This window comes from Cavia porcellus, unplaced genomic scaffold, assembly GCF_034190915.1.
Source record: "Cavia porcellus strain 051 isolate PalLab524CR breed Dunkin Hartley unplaced genomic scaffold, mCavPor4.1 scaffold_11, whole genome shotgun sequence".
NCBI lineage: Eukaryota > Metazoa > Chordata > Mammalia > Rodentia > Caviidae > Cavia > Cavia porcellus.
In genome coordinates this window covers 78,321,979-78,341,548 of record NW_026947494.1, presented here as the reverse complement: position 1 = coordinate 78,341,548, position 19,570 = coordinate 78,321,979, and the positions used below count along the sequence as shown (strand labels likewise).

General features: G+C 38.2%; 1 non-coding gene across 16 annotated transcripts in view; it reads right to left on the bottom strand.

Moving 5' to 3' along the window:
- Positions 1-258: 258 nt before the first annotated feature.
- LOC100718470 (uncharacterized) overlaps positions 259-19,570 on the bottom strand; it is a 286,223-nt gene continuing 266,911 nt past the window's right edge. For 12 of the 16 annotated variants that reach the window (XR_010050631.1, XR_010050616.1, XR_010050625.1 and 9 more), the window contains 2 exons: positions 1,140-1,838; positions 259-1,004 (listed from right to left, as the gene is read on the bottom strand). This is a non-coding gene — a transcript (uncharacterized LOC100718470). The remainder of the gene's footprint in view (positions 1,005-1,139; positions 1,839-19,570) is intronic. The other 4 variants (XR_010050624.1, XR_010050619.1, XR_010050620.1 and 1 more) reach the window with 4 other exon arrangements.

The following is a 19,570-nucleotide window of genomic DNA, read 5'->3' as shown; positions in this document are numbered from 1 at the left end:
AGATTTTCTTCACATGCAAAACTCAAATTCCTGAAGACTTTTTTTTTGAGACAGAGGCTCACTGTAATTCAGGCTGGCCTTGAATTCCTTATGCAGCCCAGTATGACCTTGCACTCCCAGACATCCTTCTGTGTCCACCTCCCAAGGCTGTCATTACAGGACTGCACCACCATACCTGGAAGGTTCTGAATTTAGAAATTAGATGCTGTCTTAGTTACTCTTTACTGATCGCTGAGACAAAACACCTGAGGCCCAAAGTTGGGAAAGGAAAGGTTTATTTCTTACAGTTTTTGGAGGTTTCAGTCCACACTCAGTTTTCTCCAAGGCAGGCTGGCATGGCTGGACCCCAGTTCATGGTGGCTGCAAACAGCAAGGAGGAAACAGGCAAAAGAGAGCAAGACACACCTTCTTCCCGCCATTACATTGCATGCTGGCTCCACCCCAGGTGGGTGTAGCACTGACACCATCAATCCAAGCTCTAGACAGTGAACCAATCACAAATGCACAATGCAAATGCATGAGGCCTGGGGGGCCACCAACATAAACCATGACAGATATTTTCCACAACAATCATATTTGTAGAATAGTATATAATATTTTTATCTCCACATGCAATATATAAAACCTAAGGCTTACAATCAGAACTATTTCTTAAGATAATTGCTATGCTCTATATAGTCTCTAGTTTTGCACTATTTCAGGTCTCGTTAGTAAACAAAAACATAAAAAATCTTCAGTATGTCTATGGTTCAAATGCATTGATTTGCTCTTAAATCAGTGTTTCCCATCTGAAGGACATGTCTATAGGTGAAAAGTGTGGATCCTGAGTGGCTTCTCTTGAGAAGACCCTCCTCAAGGGCTTGATCAGATATTATCATTGTCTCTCCATTGCATCCACGTGCATTCCTTGATCTCTGCAAACCGGACAACAGGTACCTTTCACTAGTTCAGGACTAGGACACAGAGCCGATGCACACATCCGCACCATGCATGACTTGGCCACTCTGAAAGGCAACATTCAAACATCATCTCCATGTTTCTTACCATGAAATTACTAAAGAGAAAGGAACTTTCCAATAATGCATAACCTGATTGACTATCTGAAGCAAGCAAGCAACATGTGGTTTCTATTCATTCACCTTTGTGTCACTGTGCAGCATGTAGAGCAAGGTGCAAGTGCGGAACTGTATGATGTGGTCTGTGATATTATGCAGCATGGATTTCTGGAGGAATTTCACATATTTCCAAAGAGCTGGTAGAAATCATCTCTGCTCGGAAGCAAAAAGAATTATTTTTCATTCGCATGGAAATAATAACACATTTTTATATTTCCATAGAAACTGTGTTGATTTACAAATGCTTTCAGGAAACATTTTTGATAGGTCTGACTGAAAAATAATGAGATAATCCCACCTCCTTCTGCCTCAGTTTCCTGTGTGACCTGGGTCAAGTGGCATCAACACCCTAAGATCCCTCACCTGTTAGTGAAAAAATAAAAGGAGCTCATCATGTCTGCAAATACTATGACTATAGCTACATTTATGTCCACAGTAAGAAGCTTTGAAGTCCCACAACACTATTCCGATCTTATAAATATCCTAGAGGTCACTCACAAGGAGGATGTTGTTTTCTGTTCTTGAATTTTCAGCTGTATTTAAACTGACAGGCTAGAGAAACAAAGCATGGCAATGATGGGGAATTTCTGGCAGCTCAGACCTCACAGGTACACTGCACACAATCTCCTCTCATCCAGGCATCCAGTGCTCTTGGTCCTGCCTTTGCAGTCCTTTATCATCCGTGCATCCTGCCTGCCTCAGGCATGCCTCCAGCTTGTTTATCTGAAAGAGGAGGAGAGGAAAGGAAAGTGGGAATTGAAGCAAATACCAGTGTAATGTGGTTTGGTGAAATATTCTGTTCTGTAAACACACTCTAAGAAGGCAAAAGAAACTTGAAAGCCCATATAATTTCTCTTAACATTTTCTCCAAAAACTTAATGAATCTCAACCATCCAGTGGCAGCTCCCATCACAGCTACCTATGTAAGAACAAATATTGGACAAGGATTTAGGATTTGAAGCAGTTGGTTCCTAAAAGAAACAGAGGTAAAATAAGAGAAATTACATATTTGGAAGATCTTCTCAACAGTAACAACCTGAATTCAATTGACCAATATTTTGTTTCTTTTTTGTCACTTCAGTTATTATACACAAAATTCATTTGAAAATATTCATTAAGTTTCAAAGTAATCGATACGGGGTCTTAAGAAGCTGGTAGAAAACAGACCAATAAGCCATAGCACTGTGCCAAAACAGTGGGATAGAAGGGAAACCACAGTCAGCTCTGCCTCAAGTCAAGAGAGATTTTATGTTACAGAATGAGCTGTGCCTCTCAGACTCATGGGTTTAAGGCTTAATCCCAGCAGCACTACTTAGAGACAGGCAAATAACTAAGAAACTGGAGTCGACAGGAGGACAAGAGGGTGGAGCTCTCATGCAGTTTCATCAGTGTCCTTAAAAAAGGAGAAAGAGGAAAGGTTAGGTGGGGACACAGGAAGAAGGTGAACTGGAAAAGAAGCCACGCTGGAAAAGGGTCTCAGGGGAACACTGCCGAAGAACAATGGGCTGAGCCAAGTAAGAAGCAGTTCCTCATGTCGAATAAAGTGAAGAGGTAGGATCTTGCAGCAGACTCAAAACCAAAAGCCACCTACCTGCCTAACATCTTTATCTTGGACTTCCAAGCTCTGGAACTGCAAAGAAATAAATTTGTATTGTTTAAACCACTCAGCCTATGGTATTTTGTTATAGTGTCTGAGCAGATTAATATACCTTGAAGGAGAAAAAAAAAAAAACATTTGAGCTGTGAAAGATGACAATCTTTCATGAAAACAAGGAGAAAAAAAGGCACTTTAGGGGCATGAAAAAAAATTATATGTCCAAACGGGAAAACCATAAGCAGGTAACTAATTCAGAAACAACAACTAATATTGGGGAAGGGGGGCCTCACTCAGAAAAAATCAATCTGGTTGAGTGGACAGCAAAGGAAATTATGACCTTAAAAATCACATAAATTAATTGAGTACAACCTTTAAATGAAAGAAATTCCACAATAGTCACCAAAATGACAATATACAGGATGGACTTCTGAGATTCAGAAATGAAAGCACAAGAAGGGACAAAATGATCAACAGGGGTGAAAGGAAGAACAAAGATAATGAAAAGAGCCATTTAACAGATCAAACTGTTAGGCAGAGTAAGAGGTGGAGACAAAGAAATATCCAAGATGGTTCCAGAGTTTCTGTTTATAACCAGCACATAAACAGTAGTGACATTCACTAAGATAGTATTCTACAGAACATGATTCAAAGGAGTACTACTGTACAGAGATATTAAAGATGTGAGAGGATTTAGCATCTCTTAGTGTCCAGGTGAGGCTGCTGAATTTGGGTTGGTAGGATATCAAAGAGCCGAGTGCAAGCTGGCAGGTGCTGAGTTCAAACCTGCACAAGACACGTAGGATGTTACACTTAGGCTCCAGCCTTACAGTCAGAAACCAGCCGGAATTGTAGTGGAACTAAAGATGCAGCCTGCTAAGATTATCTGCTACCCCTCCCAAAAGCTACAACTGGCCTGCTGGGATTAATTACCATGGGTTTGGGTTCTGCCTGCCTGACGTGTCTACCAGTTATAGCAGAGACACACCTTTCAGTGCAAATTATTTTCTTCCTTTGTCCTCCTGCCTTGCATCTAATCTCTTTTTCTCTATCTCTATTTCTCCCTCTAATCTCTTAAATTTTCTCTCCTGTGGGTAAAATTGCCACACCGAAGGCTACTTTGCTGTATAAAATTTTCTGGTTTGTTTTAAATTTTGTTATACAGCTAGAAATCTAGCCCATATGGTTGAAGGTGGCAAATTAAGAGTTAACACAGTTTGTGATTTGCTAGACTATGTTAGATGCTATTGTTACTGATGATTGCACTGTTTTAGCTAAGGTAACATAACTGTTCTAATCAGTTGTTCCTTCTGGTATGACAAGACTAAGATTAACTAAAGGTCATAAAAAATACTACAGAATGCTGCCAAAGAACAATGGGATGAGCCAAGTAAGAAGCAGTTTCTCATCTCCAATAAATGAAGAGGTAGGATCTTGCAACGGACTCAAAACCCTCAAGCCAGCTATACTTGGAAGACTCCTCTGAGAAGTAGTCACTTCCTAAGGGTTCTAAACACTAGCTAAAAGCTACTCACCATAAGCAATTTACAAGCATCACTCTGGAATTAAAATGAAAATTAAATTAAAATAAAAATTATATATATATATATATATATATATATATATATATATACAGAGAGAGAGAGAGATTTAAATATATGAAATTGGAAATCATTGGCAAGAGAAATCACAAGAACTTCATAAACACATGGAAATTAAATAATACCCTCCTGAACAACCAATGAGTCATAAGTGAAATTAAAGAAGAAATTAGTTTCTACACATTAATGAAAATATAACATATCATAATGTATGGGATATAATTTAAAAAGTCGTACAAGAGCAATTAATAGCAATGAGTTCCTATGTCAGAAAAAGAGTGAGACCAAATAAACAACATAATGTTGAACCTAAAACCTATAGAAAAAGAAGAGCAAGTCAAGCCCAAAGCTCATCCGAGGAAAGAAATCGTAAACATCAGAGCAAAAATTGGTGCAATCGATATTAAGAATACAATACGAAGAAACAATTAGTTGAAAAGTTGGTTCTTTTAAAGATTAAACAAAATAAACACACCCTTAGCCAAGCTTATGCAAAGAAAAGGAAGGAAAGACTCAAATCTTTGCAGTCACAACAGATCCTACAGAAATCCAGAAGGTCGTCAATAGCTGTTTTGAGAAATTGCATTTTAATAAAAAAGAAAATTCATAAGAAATGGACAGATTCTTAGATACATATGCATTATCAAGGCTGAATCGAGAAGTTATAAAATGTCTAATAAACCAATAGCAGTCAATGAAACTGAGGATGTCATTAAAAATCTATCAGTAAAGAGAATCCCAGGTCCTGATGGATTTTTAAATAAAGGAAAACTCGGTCTGAATTCCACAAGAAATCTGGAGAAGGCTTTATGCTGTTGCTTCTCAAACTCTTCAGGAGGAGCATGACACCAATTTTGTAATAAAGATATAGAAACAAAGGTCAGATCCACATGCATTCTTTAGAATATTTCTATCAATGAATTATTAATTTTATGAATTTTATTATATTTAGTAGTGAATACTTCACAGAAAAGATTACAAAAATAAAATATTAAATTTTTAATATTAATTGTTTATAAAAAGCATCAAAATTTTTGACGTTGCCTGATTTTTCATGTACAAAGTCTAAAAAAGAACAAATAAATTCTTATATGAACTACAATGAAAATAGCAATAAAATACAGAAAATCTTTACTTCAACTATCATGCTTAAAGTAGTCCACATACATGAAAAAAGCATGCCCCATACTCATGTATCAGTTATACTGACTGCATGTGAGTTTTGTTTTCCTGCTCTTTTTGGAGGACACACTTGACATCTCACTGGTCTTGCTGCTTTGTCAAGAGTTTCTTTTGTATCATACTGTGTGTAGTTAACAGGCACACAAAATATCAATAAAATAAACTATTAAGTTCTGAATATGTATTGTGCATTTAGAATAGTCATCAACATTTTCACATCAGTTGGGTACTTCCTTAAAAAACCTAAAAGATAATATCCAAAATAAATTCCTATATGAAATACAATGAAAATACCAATAGAATGCTAACACAGAAATAATCTTTGCTTTAACTGTCACAACCAAGGCAGTGTTGACATATGACAGCTGCATGTTCCAAGCACAGGTCTCCCTTACACTGACAGCACATGTGCTTAGCTTTCCTTGTCTATTTGAAAGTACTGTTACTTCTTTATACTTCTGTTTTGTCAGAAGCTTCCTATTATATCGTACAGCATGCTCCTACAGAGGAAATAAGACATCAACAAATAAATTATCAAATATGTAATGAGTGCTTAGAACAGATTTCAATATTTTCATATCAGTTGCTTATTTGCTTACAAAACCTACAATACAACATCAAAAATAAAAACCTACGTGGGTTTCCAGCCTGGCGGACCTTTCTCTCACCTGGGGGACACACCACAGCTTCCTGTCTGAAACAGGCGGGCCGAACCGCGGGACCCTGTTACAGCCTTGCCAACCACCCTCTCTCACACGGAGGGCACACGGTAGCTGCCCCACCTGAAGGAGGGAACTGGGCCAAGCTGTGGGAAACTGTTCTGACCTTCCCTGCGACCTTCTTTCAGCCTGTTTTCCTATTGTTGTAGCAGGTCTTCCTGATGCTGCAACTTCCTGCCCAGCCTTCGGCTCACCAGTGTACACCACGGTTTTTTGGCATACTTTCCTGGGCAGAAAATTTTTGTTTTTCCTCTGCTGCAAATGATCTCTTTATGAGCCCCATTCTTAATCCTCTAAGAGAATTTCTCCATGATATTTTCCACTTGCTATTTTCTTTGTAAGCTATAAAGCTATTTACATGACACATGTTTAGGATTGAGTAAAATACAATCACTGGCTAATGCTTTGGGCTTCAACTGACACAGTTGCTGCATAAGTCATCAGCAACATATAATCCACCTTTCATTCTGTTGTAGAAACTTTCCATCTCAGGCTCCCACTATGTCAAGGTTTCCTTATCAGTATTTCCATCATGGTGAAATGTTGGCAATAGTAATACTGGTTTGTTTTTCTTTACCATACATGGAGTCATTCCTTTATCTTTCTGCAATCCAGAGGTTGTACTACACAATCCTGTTTTGAAACTGCAACACTTCATTTGGAATTTTTGCTTTGTTCCTGTATGTAGTTCTTGTGCTTATCAACTTGTACTGTTAGCAAACATAACATCAATTATAAACTGGTAGACCAATTGTCCAATGTCACATTCCAATTAGTTTGAGAGATGGGAGCAACAAGTCTGCTGACAGCATCACTTGGTTTATAACCACATGAATGACAATCTGGTGGCTGAGTTCCAGAATAAAAGTCTAAATTCACATCTACAAGGGCATAAATTTTTATGCCATATTTTAACCCATTGCATTTTCATAAATCTTTTACATTCCTGTGTTCACTATGGGAAATCCTTGCTAAATACAGCATCAGTTCAGCTCATGAGCTATCATGATACCTTTTTAAACACTGCTATTGGTGCACATGGAAGGTTTTACTTGCACTTCAGCCTTTGTGTATTTCACATCTTGTAGCATTTCATCTGTTATAATTTCAACATTTTGAAGGACAATGGTGGCATTCAGTCCAACACATGTCACTCCTTTCAAGAGGCTCACTATATTTTTGGACCTAGTTGTTGTAGTTACGGGTTACGCAGAGAACAATTAGAATCAGGACATGGAGTTTATAATCATATTTTAATAATGGTCACTGGGAGTTAACACAAGAAAATGCAGGAAATCTATCTGCAACACCAAAAACAGAATATTTAGTGAAGGACCTAAATCTCAGGGCAGTGTCCCACATGAGTCCAGATGAAAACCCAGAGCTTATGACAGTGCCTCCCACAAGTCCAAATGGAGGTCCAGAGCCCACAAGAAGGACTCACCCCAGTCTCTTTTATGGATCCAGACCTAACGATCAGTGGAGCAGATTAGGACATTAGTCTTAAACACACTTAGCCACCTTATCTTTTACAAAGCAGCCAAACACTCTCATTGAAAGTAAGACAGCCTGTTTAATAAATGGGGCTGCAAAACTGGCTTTCCATATACGAAAATTGCAACTAGACTCATGTTTTTCACCATGCACTGAACTAAAATTGAAATGGATCAAAGATCTAAAAATTAAAACAGAAACATTACATTTGCTGGAAAATGGAATAGGAGAACTTTTTAAGATATTTTTAAAGGCAAAGACTTTATGAACAAAACCCCAGTTACACAGGGGTAACAGGATCTCATCTTATTAAAAAAATAAAAAAAACTGTTGGACAGCAAAAGAAAATACCAACAGATTCCAAAGGCAACCCGTTGATTGAGAAAAAATTTTGCCTGCTGTTTCCCAAACAAATGACTACCATCTAAAATATGTAAAGAATTTTGAAAAATCAAGCTCTCCAAATTTAAAAATCCAATTTATGAGCATCTGAAGTGAACAGGCATATCTCAGATGAAGAAGTAGGATTAGCAAACAGGTCATTCAAGAGATGCAATTTAAAACTGCTGAAATTCCATCTCACTCTAGGAAGAATATCTATTATCAAGAAAACAATCAACAAATAACAAATGCTGGTAGGGATATGGGAAAAAGAATCCTTCTCCACTCTTGGTGGGAATGTAAACTAGTACAATTACTTTGTGAATTGGTGTGAAGATTCCTTAAAACACTAATACTAGTGTTTCATTCAACTCCACCATTACTCTCTTGGTATCTTCCCAAAAGAATTAAAAACATCATACCACAGGGATATATGCACACCTACGGTTACAGTGGCACTGTTTATAATGGCTAAATCTTGGAAACAGCACAAATGCTACCTTCCGATGTACAGATAAAGAAGATGAGTGGTTTTGTTTTTTTTTTTTTTTTTCCGTACAGTGGCATGCCACTCTGCTATAAAGATAGATAAACTTCATCTCAAGCTAAACGGATACAACTTGAGACTATCCTATGAAGTGAAATACATCAGACACATATTTTTAAATATCATGTTGTTCCTCTGGTTTGTGAAATTGAAAGTATAAATAAGGATGAAACTTTACCATCGATTCTGGGCAATGGGAGCTAAATATTCAAATGATAAAAAAGACAAGGGAGGGGGAATGGGAAGGTAAATAAAAGACTAAACAAAAGAGAATAGAAGAGAAAATTGGAAATAAAGCTTTTGTAAATAAGCAAGGGGAAAAGGGTTGGAGCAAAAGAAAAGGAACGGTAAGAAAGAAGCAAGATGTGTCACGTATTGGTACAAATCCCCTAAGATAAATGTTATAATTATCTATGTTTAAGATTTACCAACAAAATCAAAAATGCAAAGCAATTATTCATATGAAGGTACAATAGAAGTTTTTAAATGATAGAAATAAGATAATTTTCCACTGGTGACTAGTCCCAAATCACCACATAACTTGTAAAAACATTATGGCTGAATTACCAGGATTGATCTGTGTTCTACCTAAAATATGTACAGGGAAGTCCTGACTCCTAGTAACCCATTGTGTTTGGAAAGAAAGAATACACAGAAGCAATTACGGTAAACCATGTCATTAGGGTGGGGTCTAATCTAGGTGTTCCTCTAAGCAGAGACAGTCAGGACACACACAGAGAAGACCATATGAAGCCCCAGGAAGAAGGTATAACCCAGGAGAGTCGTCTATGAGCTAAGGACAGAGGCCTCTGAAGGGACAATCTGGCTAATGCTTTCATCTCAGACTTGCAGCTTCCAGAGCTGTGAGAAAATGAATTTCAGTTGTGTAATAGACCGAGTCCATAATTTTTGCTGTTAATAATCTTAGTAAACTAATACAAGCACCATTAGGGCAGACCCCCATATCTTCAAATAACCTTTCTAATATATCACTCTGTAAGTATGAATTATTGCCTATTTTTTAACAATTTTCCTTCCAAATTTTTCCAGTCTCATTATTTGGTTGGAAATTGCATCATAATTTCAAACACAAACCAAATACTGAAAAAAATCACCATGCTCAAGAAAACATTTAATACAACTAACCATTTGATGGCTTAATACCATAAAAGTGGTGACATAAAATAGTTATTAAAAAGTTTATATAAAATAGTTATATAGTTGAAAACTCACTGTTTGAGAGACTGTCAGGCCATGAGAGAACTAAAATGATAAATGACCCAGGATGTCTATTCTTAAGGAGTCTGCAGTCTGGCAAGAGTAAATTTTTACAAAAATAAGTATCATACAATCCCAGATGGTATGTTCAATAAGAGGATATTTTCACTAAAATGAGAGTTCAAGGAAAAACATGTTATTACTTTTACAAAAATAGGACGAGAAGGGTAGTTACCAGTGGAAAATTTACTACTTAAGTGATATGTGAGTTTTGCCTTGAATGCATGTTGTTTTATTTAGATATGAGAGTTTTTATATACCTGGGGACATTAAGCAAAAACAAAGAAAAGGACATTTCAGCCACAGGAAAAATGTGAACAAAGCTAGAAACATCGGCTTCACAGTGGGTTTATTAGTTTGCTTTCCTATCACAGGGACAAACTACCTGACCTCCGCAGTTTAAAGGCCTCAGCCCATGGTTTCAGAGATTCAGTCCATGATCTGTTAGCTCCGAAGCAGAAATACCAGGTAGGAAAGATGTGGGGAAGAAATCTGCATAGTTCATGGCAGCCAGGAAGTAAAGTGTAGGTAAAGAGCACAGGCAAAAGAAATAACCTCCAAAGGCCTGCCATCGTGGACCCACTCCACCTGAACCCCACCTCCTGCAGCACACTCAGCTATGAGTATTAGTCAACAGATGAGTGAGCTCCTCTATGGCCCAGTCACTTCTCCAGGAGTCTTTCGATACAATCCAGTTGACAATTAAGCTTAACTGTTAGACTGCACATTTCTGTTTAGATATTTAAGCCCAGAAGACAAAGAAAAGGATTGTTTTGAAATTATATTTGTGATAACTCGAAATGTGATAACTCGGACCCCGGTATAAAATCCAAGAAAGCAAGAAATTAAAATTTGAGAAGCAAAGGCTTTATTAGGTAAAATCCAGGCCTGGTGACGAGTCTCCGGGAGCCAATTTGGAGACTGCGCACCTCACAGCTAAAAGTCAGGACTTTTTATCTTGTAAATCCACAAACAGCTGCTGGTCACACAATGTAAGGAGGGGGATGGGGGTGTGACGCACTACAAAGCAGAAATGGCAATTGCAAGTCTCCCTGCATACTAGCAAGTTTAGATAAGAAGAAATCTTGTTTTCCTTAGCAAAGAATAGAGAGGTCTAACAGCAATTAACAACCTTAGTTACCTTACTTTAGCACCACAACTGTTCTATTTGTAGTGGGCAACAATGGTTAACATATCAATTAGGTAAGATTTTACAATTCTTTACAGCGGAGAGCATTGATTAACATATCAATCCTTTGCCCAGAGGGAAAGGAAAACACACATTTACAGTAAGGCCAAGTTACAGGTATTACTGTGATACAAACGAAGCTATTTTTGTGAAGAATGTACAATCTAATACAATCTAATGCAATTAACACAACTTGTGACGGGCTACCGGGTCTTTTTGGGTAGGGAAGACCCGGGTTGTCAGGAGCTATTACCTCAGGCCTTTGTTTTATGGCCTTTAGGAAGTTAAAACTTAACTTAGTTAAATTTGAAGGGAGAAGGGGAGGGGAAGCAGCAGGTGGGCTTATACCTTAGAACAGACCTTAGGATAGTTAGGGGGGCTTAGGTTATAACAATATTTAAAAATAGGATAGAGCTACATTGTAAAGGACCTTGAGTAAACATGAACTCAGATTTCAAAGAGGAAACCAAAAATCTAAATGCCACAACATGTTGACTCTGTGAAGTGTTTTATCACACTTCAGTTGAAGTAGGACAGTAGGTTGGGCTCCCTAAAGACAATTTAGCATTAGAATGCTTTCATTTTTGCAGTTGTATACACTCATTCACTTATTTGTTTATTCACTGAAGATAAAAAGTTTATTACTAAGTTAACAAAGAAGTTAACACAGAAGCAGGCTCAAGTTTTATGTGGGCAAGCAGGTTTGAGACCAAAGAGAACTGCTGGTGTAAACAAAATTCGAAGGATATTACAAAATGTTCTCTTACTCAGGGAAGCAAGCCTTTTAGTTTTGTTTATACTCATAACTGATTGCATAAGACTGAAAGATGTTATAAAGGTATTACCTGAATTTCACTAATGTAAATGTTAAAAATCTCCAAGCTGATACAAAATTAACCATCAATGTTCCTACCATTTAATGGCTTCAACACTCAATTTGGCTCCATGAGAGGAGATTCTGCTTGCTGTGACCCTTTTTATTCCTTGTGTTTTCAGATTTGAACAAGGTCATTTATGCTGATACCCCAGTGTTCCAAAGAAGTTCTGATTGCACTTACCAGTCCCCACAGCTGCGCAGTGAGTCTTGTATAATATTAATTAATAAGTACATACAGGCATCTGTAACAGGAAGTCAGCTGGAGTGCTCATAATCCAATCCTTCCACAAATCACACATTGGACTGCATGAGAACATTCCAGGTCTACACTGCCACACTTACTCTGTATGTTTCTATCACCCTTTGACACTTTCTCTTACAATCATCATGTATGCCATGAAGGCCAGAGAAAAGAATCTTAGACTACCTCAGGAGTTGGGTCCAGTACAGCTGCCTCTAAGCCTCTCTCTCCTCTGTCTGCCACCTCCGGCAGCTCCCTGGTGTGTCCTGATGACTCCCACAAGCACCTACACTCTCTTGCTGCCCCTTTGAACTTTTTCAGGTAACTGCACTCTTTCAGATCTTGGTGGGTCTGGCCTTTCAGTAATGATTATATTCTGGCTATTCTCACCTCCCAGACTCCCTTCTGAGGAGCATGCCCACCACTTTCTCAAGACTCCGCCACGTGATTACTATGCCTTCCTCTGCCCCAAGCACAAGAGAACTCTCACAGGAGCTTTGTCACAATCACCTCAGCTCAGGCAGAAGCCTCAAATGAAGTTCAGTTACAATGACACATTCAAAAACCGGACCCTGGCCATTGTACTGCACCGTTGTCTACCCCAAAAGTATCTGCATTTCTCTTCTCTGATGTGGGTGACAACCTGAGGGACTCCCCTTGAATATAGAACAATTGCTGCAACTTTGATTGTATGGAGACTTATTCCTTACACTGATATGCACAGAGCTGACTGTGGTATTTCCTTCTCTCTTTGATTGGCTCTAAGTATTGCAAATAAGGTTAGCCAAGGTACTGGTCTGTAATCTTTAAAGCCATCAGACAGTCTCCCGTTTCCTTGCTTAGTGCTCTATGTAAAATATATAAGCACAATGGGATGGCAGAGCCAGTCAGCTCCAGTAATGTTAACTTGGTATGAGCCTCAAGGTAAAGAGGCTATGACTCCCCAGGGCACAAAAATTTACATATCAGAAACTGGAGCAACAGCCTCCTAAAACAATTCAGTTGCTACCTTAATTGAATTATGCAAATTGATCCTTCTGCATATCCTTATCTCTGCATTTTGCAGAAATGCTTTTCTCACTATCTGACTAGTCAGCTCAAGTTACTCACAGAATTCCCACCATTCTCACTGTCACTCATCCTCCAGGTACCTCTTTTTCACAAGATAATAAATTCTGGGGGAGAGGCTTAGGATCAAGACCTTTGTCTGCATGTCCTCAGGAGGATTGGACTTAGTGCCCCTCGGCTGCCCTTGAGTTGAAATATGTCTTGGTGTCCTTACTCTTGCCATGGGTTGGATTGGTGGTGATAGAACGGAATTAACTTGCTGGGATTCCAATAACGTCTCAATAGGATTACAAATACAAACTTTTGGATTGAGAGGAAAACTAGAAAGAGGATTACAATACTTGGATGGCTGTACACAGTATTTGGGATTACAATATCTGAAATCAATACCATAATATAAACTACACTGCCAGAATCCTGGGTAACACAGCAAGTATCTAGGTTAATTTGTCCTCCTTGGTTCAACTTCACAGGAAAGTCAGACAACATCCTGTAAATTCACATACAAAGCACTCACCTCTCATCTCAAATGCTGCAACCATTCTCCATTTCCTGCGAGTCCAGAAAAACATCTTTCAGGGAGACCAGCAGGCTGCCCCACACACTGCTTCTCCAGATTTAAGAGGAGGGGGCAGTTTTCTCATTCTTGACCGGATGATCTACAGGCAGACTAGATCTTGTTCCTGATGAATGTCACAAGCACAGCAATTGTAGCTATCATGCCTCTCTAATTGTTATTGTAGTAACAACATTACTTGATTCCTCCTAATTAAAATTTTTTTAAATGTTTGCCTTAGGACCTTTGTATTATCTTGAATTCCTTCTGTTCACTTTTTTTTTTTTTTTTAAGTTCTAGGGATGGAACTCGTAGCTTCATGTGCTAGAAAATATTCTACCACTGAGCTGCACCCCCTACATTTTTATTTTTGTATTTTGAGACAGATTCTCGCTAAGTTGCCCAAGCTGACCTCAAACTCCTACACAGACTTAAATGCAAAATCTGCCTGCCCCATTCTCCCGAGCAGCTGGCACTACCTGAATGGGCTACAGTTCCTTGACTTTTTGCTTATCTTTATGTTCTTGTTCAGTAAAGTTACAGAGCTGTGTTTTCTAAGATAGTTCTAGTTTATCCTTTTCAGGGCTGGTAATTGATACTGCTTATTCAAATTCAAAAAAAGACCCACTTTCAATTAATTAATTAGACAAGTGAAACTACTGACCTTCCCATTTCTCTATTACTTATTTGTTTACAGATAGCTGAGGATTTATACTGATTCAATTAGTGGAGTTTTATCTTTGTTTCTTACTTTGATACAATGTATAATCAGTATGCATTCAATAGAAATTGCACTTCAAATTCTGGTGTTTTCTGGGCTACCAATACACCATACAAGCCTCTCCCACCACGCTGGGCATTGCAGGGAATCCCAGCTTCCAGTGAGTAACACCGTCACAGAGGGAAACAACTGCTAAACCATGAGTTGCTGAACTATGGCCAATAGGTTAGATGTCTTGCTTGCTTGCTTTCTGGCATTGTCTCCCTGTGTCACCTAGGCTGGTCTCATACTGTTACTTCTTCTGTCTCAACCTCTCAAGCTGGCATAACCATCATGTTAGCTTAAATGTACCTGTAATTGAGGATACTTTTAACTTATGATGAGTTTACTGAGGTATTGTACATCTGTACCTGTCTTAATTTTAATGTCCTACAATGCTACATAGTCATTATACTTTCCAACTTATAATTTTTTAAAAGGGATAGGAAGAAAAGAGTTATAGGCTCCCCATACAAAAGAAATGATAACTATTTAAACAGATGGAAGTGCTTTTACCTGATTCAATCACTGCACATCAGACATTTATCAAATTACTACACTGCACGCATACATACGTACAATTATTACATGCCAATTTAAAGTAAGTTAAAACTAACTGGCAATCAAAAGAATTTCATCTCCACAACTACCAAGTATCTTTCCAGCCTCCCAGCCCAGTTTTCTCAACCCTCAGCCAATTTCCAACTCACAGTAAGCCACATTATCTCCAAACGTTGGCTCTGGTTCATCTATTGCCAACTTATCCTGATAAGCACCCACTCTTGTTCCCAGATCTCACAAACTTATTCTGAGTCTTTTTGCTTCTGTGGTTTAGAGACAACCAGGGAGAAGCCAGTAAGGCTCAGAAGCACAGCTTTTAGCAGATGTTTGTACCAGGGCTGAGAATGAGTTTCCCGCTAAGATTGCTGAGAGGGACCACAGCTTCGTGTAAACCCCTCTGGACCCAGCAATTATTTCTTGGCCACTGTTTCCCTCACTATTGTGAAGTCCGCTCATTGATATACACATTTTTCATACAACAAAAAGTTTTAAACCAAGTTCTTCACAGGATGTACTATATCCAGGCTAATCAAGTAATAGAAAAACCACAAAGTTGAACAAACCGCATGGTCAGAAGTGCTCTTCCCAGCTGACAGACTCCCTTTCACAACTGCAAGGTGTTAAAACTTTTAGTTTAGAGTAATAAAGGAGAATTCACAGTAGAGGCAAATTTTGCAAATCCTAATGCCTTGGCACAACCAAAATGATCCTTCCCCCTTCCGTGACCCCATCTACCTCTGAGCACGCGCTGCCCTGGCACAATTACACCCGAGAGCCTCCCAGCAAGTGTGTTCAGCTTATCTTTGCTTTCCAACCTCGGGTCTTAATTTTTCTCAATTCCTATTGGAGTATCTGAGTTGATTTCTCAGTTCATTCGATATTCCTCATTGCTAGCATTATGTCACATTAATTCATGTCTTTAACTCCTATCTGATGAGCATTTGCTGCCTGAAATTCTTTATGCATAAACCATCAGGCACTGCTGCAACCTCTTCTCACCTCTGTGGCCTGGGCATAGTTCAGTAAGTCTGTGACATCTTACTAAAAGTTCAGAGCATCTTCCCCTCCCCCTTCTAGCCTTCCTAAGCCTGCAGCACCCTTAGATGAGCTAATTCTTCACATTTCAACAGAAAGAAACTGGTTATTTTTGTACTATGCACAAGGCATCATGAATTTCCCTGTGAAACAATCTCAGCTGCTAAGAAATGCACACTGGGATGAGAAAGACAGAACGATTAAACAGGAAAATCACTCTATTTTGATCTGTTTAGAAATATATACTAATGCAAATGCTATCAGTACCAAGAAAGTGCACTTAATGTGGTGTTGAAATATCTGGGATGCTTCAGTTAATATGGTATGTACAAATGACAACATTATCATTACCAATATGTAGACCAAATTGGATTAAGATGTTACTTGTGGATTCTACCTCCATTTGCAAATATAGAATGTAAATTTATAAAAATAAAAGAGCTTGCTGCATGATGGATGGATCAATGTTTACATTGCTAGGCTTCCCTTCTTTATCTCCATACTGAGGATTCTTCTTGCTGTTTTAACACCTCTTTTCTTCACCACATTAACTCACTGCAAAAGGAAGTAAGTTTTCCCAACTCAGGGCAGTCGAGAATCTTAGGTCACTCCACTGATGCTGTGTTTTCAAGCTGTTCTTATTTGAAACGTCCCCTCACCTCTCTCAGATGTGTTTAGATTTGGATTCAACACATGATCTCAGTGGTGAGGAGTCACGGTCAAGGGCAGCAGACTAACGGGTGTGACACTAATTTGGACCTTAGCTGCACTGATCCCAGCCTGTGGGGTGACCATGTGACACACACAGGATGATCACACCTCTCCACAAAGCACCAAATACACTCACATGCAGAGGGGACAGGAATATTTAAGGAGGTTACAATTTACAAGGCGCTTTCGGGGTATGGCCCTGAGAGCCTGGAAGATGACATTTACTCTGGATGATTGAATAAATTACCCACATTTTGAAGACAGAAGTACTTTGCAGCAGGCCATCCTTCCAGGAAGTGTTCTCTGCTTCAAGGATTTTTGTAGAATGAAAACCATTGAAAGTCTCATCCATATGACAGTAAGAAGTCGATACATTGGCACCAACCTTAAAAGAAATCAGGCTTCTGTATCCTAATAAAAATATTTCTGTTGTCATTACTTATACAAGCCAAATCTCTGTGTGTGATTCGTTCTCAAATTAAAAAATGCATGATCCAGAACAACTAAGAAAACAAATAGAAGTGTGAAAGAGTGTGAGAACTTTCTCTTCACCATGACTTTTTCAGGAAAAGAAAACAGAGAAAACATAAGGCACTTCTTTGATTCTGAGAAAAATTGATAAGTACATGTTGTGCCTATTGAAATTACCTAAAGAATCTCTTGTCAAAATGAAGAGAGCACCTAAATTCAACTATCCAAAAATGTGCTGATGAAGAACTCAGAAACACAATACAGTACCAGTGGCTACATGAATTCCTGGGCATCACAGATGTCAGCATTTAGTAGAAAATACAGAACATTCTGCATCTGTATGGAATGAGTTTCCCAGCCCTCTGCCATGCAGAATGTTGACTGTCAACTCAGCTGGATTAAGAGATTCCTGAAGACGTGAATGAGTTGTGAAGATGTTCAGTTCATCACTTGTTTAACTCATTGATAATTTCATAGCTACAGGGGCCATTAGGAGATAGGGCTTCCCTGGAGGAAGTGGGCCACGAAGCCTGTATCTGGCCCCGACTCCTCCCTCTCTTGCTCTTTCCAACATGCTCTGTCTCTTGATCACCATGAGTTGAGCAGTTTCCCTTCACCCTGCCTTTGCCACAGTGTTTCTGTCTTAGACCCACCAGTCCACGGACTGAAACCTCTGAAACCATAAATCAAAACAAGCCTCTCCTCTGTTAAATTACTTTTTCCAAGCAAAGGGAAAAACTGACCAATATCCCGTTTCTCCAAACAACTCCTATTAGTGTGAAACTCCTTGTCTGTGATGTTATTATTCGAATATTTTGCTGCAGTTTTTCAGAATCTTGAACAGGGGTTTTTTTTTTTTTTTTTTAAGTTTAGTTGTTCAAATCTGTGCAATAAGGATATATTCCTCGGGGAAAAAAACAAACCTGCTCTCTGAGAGTTGTGATAGTTTTTTGAATTTCCACTGTAAAATTGCTGAAATCCTGAGCAAGTTTTGTTTTTGCCGGAAGCGTCACATTCCTAGCATCTTCTCTGTCCTCCAAGTTATCTTCTCCCATTCGTACAAGAAACACATAAAATGCCAAAAAATAAAAGTTGCATAGGGATTTTTAAAACTCAACAAATGTTCCTCATTCCTCAGGCACTTGGAATGCACAAGGCATTTTGATTAGTGCCATGTGACTGTACAAAGAAAAAGATAGGACTAGAATTAGGATCTAAAAATAAATATCATCACAAAATGATAATACACTGTCACATCTGCTTCATATAACTTATCTAAAATGATAAGGAAAATTTTGTTATGAAATAAAGATAACATCATGATGTATTACATATATATTTTGAAAATTATTTAGATCCCAAAGTACGTTGTTTGTCAATAAATTTTTCAGTTCAGTTTACACATTTACAGAGTAGTGACAAATTAAATATTATACATTATGCAGTGCTCAGGTAGGTGAATTGCTTGTTCTGTTGTAAATTGATGGCAGGAATTAAATTTTTAAAAAGATACTATGTCTGACAAAAATCTGATCTTACCCTGATATACAATACCTCATACTGTTGAAAATAAAAGACTCAGGTTGAACTTATGATATGCTTCTCAAAAACTACAGGTAAATAAGTAGTTTTTAAGATAAAAATGAAAGTTCCATTCATCTCGGATTACAAGATAATTAAAAATAGCTTTTATAGTTTTGATTTAGTTGATATGATATCTGTGTCTCAAGTTTTTAAATTTTTCCCAACTTTGTTAAAACGTAATCCTTGAAAACCTGTTGTGGATTCCAAAATCATTATGCTTTATTCTATTAGGAAATAAATTACCCATTTTTAATAAGTAAAAGGTTTATCAGAAACAGTACATCCTAATAGTTTGTAAAATAATTTCTGAATCAGGAACATGTTACACAGCTTACATCAGTAGGGGCTTAGTTACCAGACAACTCTGTGTCCTATAAAATACTGTGAGTTACAGGGCGCAGGAACAAAAGTGATCACACACAAAGTTTTACTACCATGCTATGTTAAAATCAACGAAAGTATGCCAAGGTAAAACTGCTGGTAGGTATAATTTTAATAAACATTTCTGGACATACCTATTTATGTAGTGCTGTCTCCTGAAAACCCTCGGTATCTAATCAAAGGAAATTTACCCTCGTAGAAACCTAGGTGAGCCCATGAAGATAT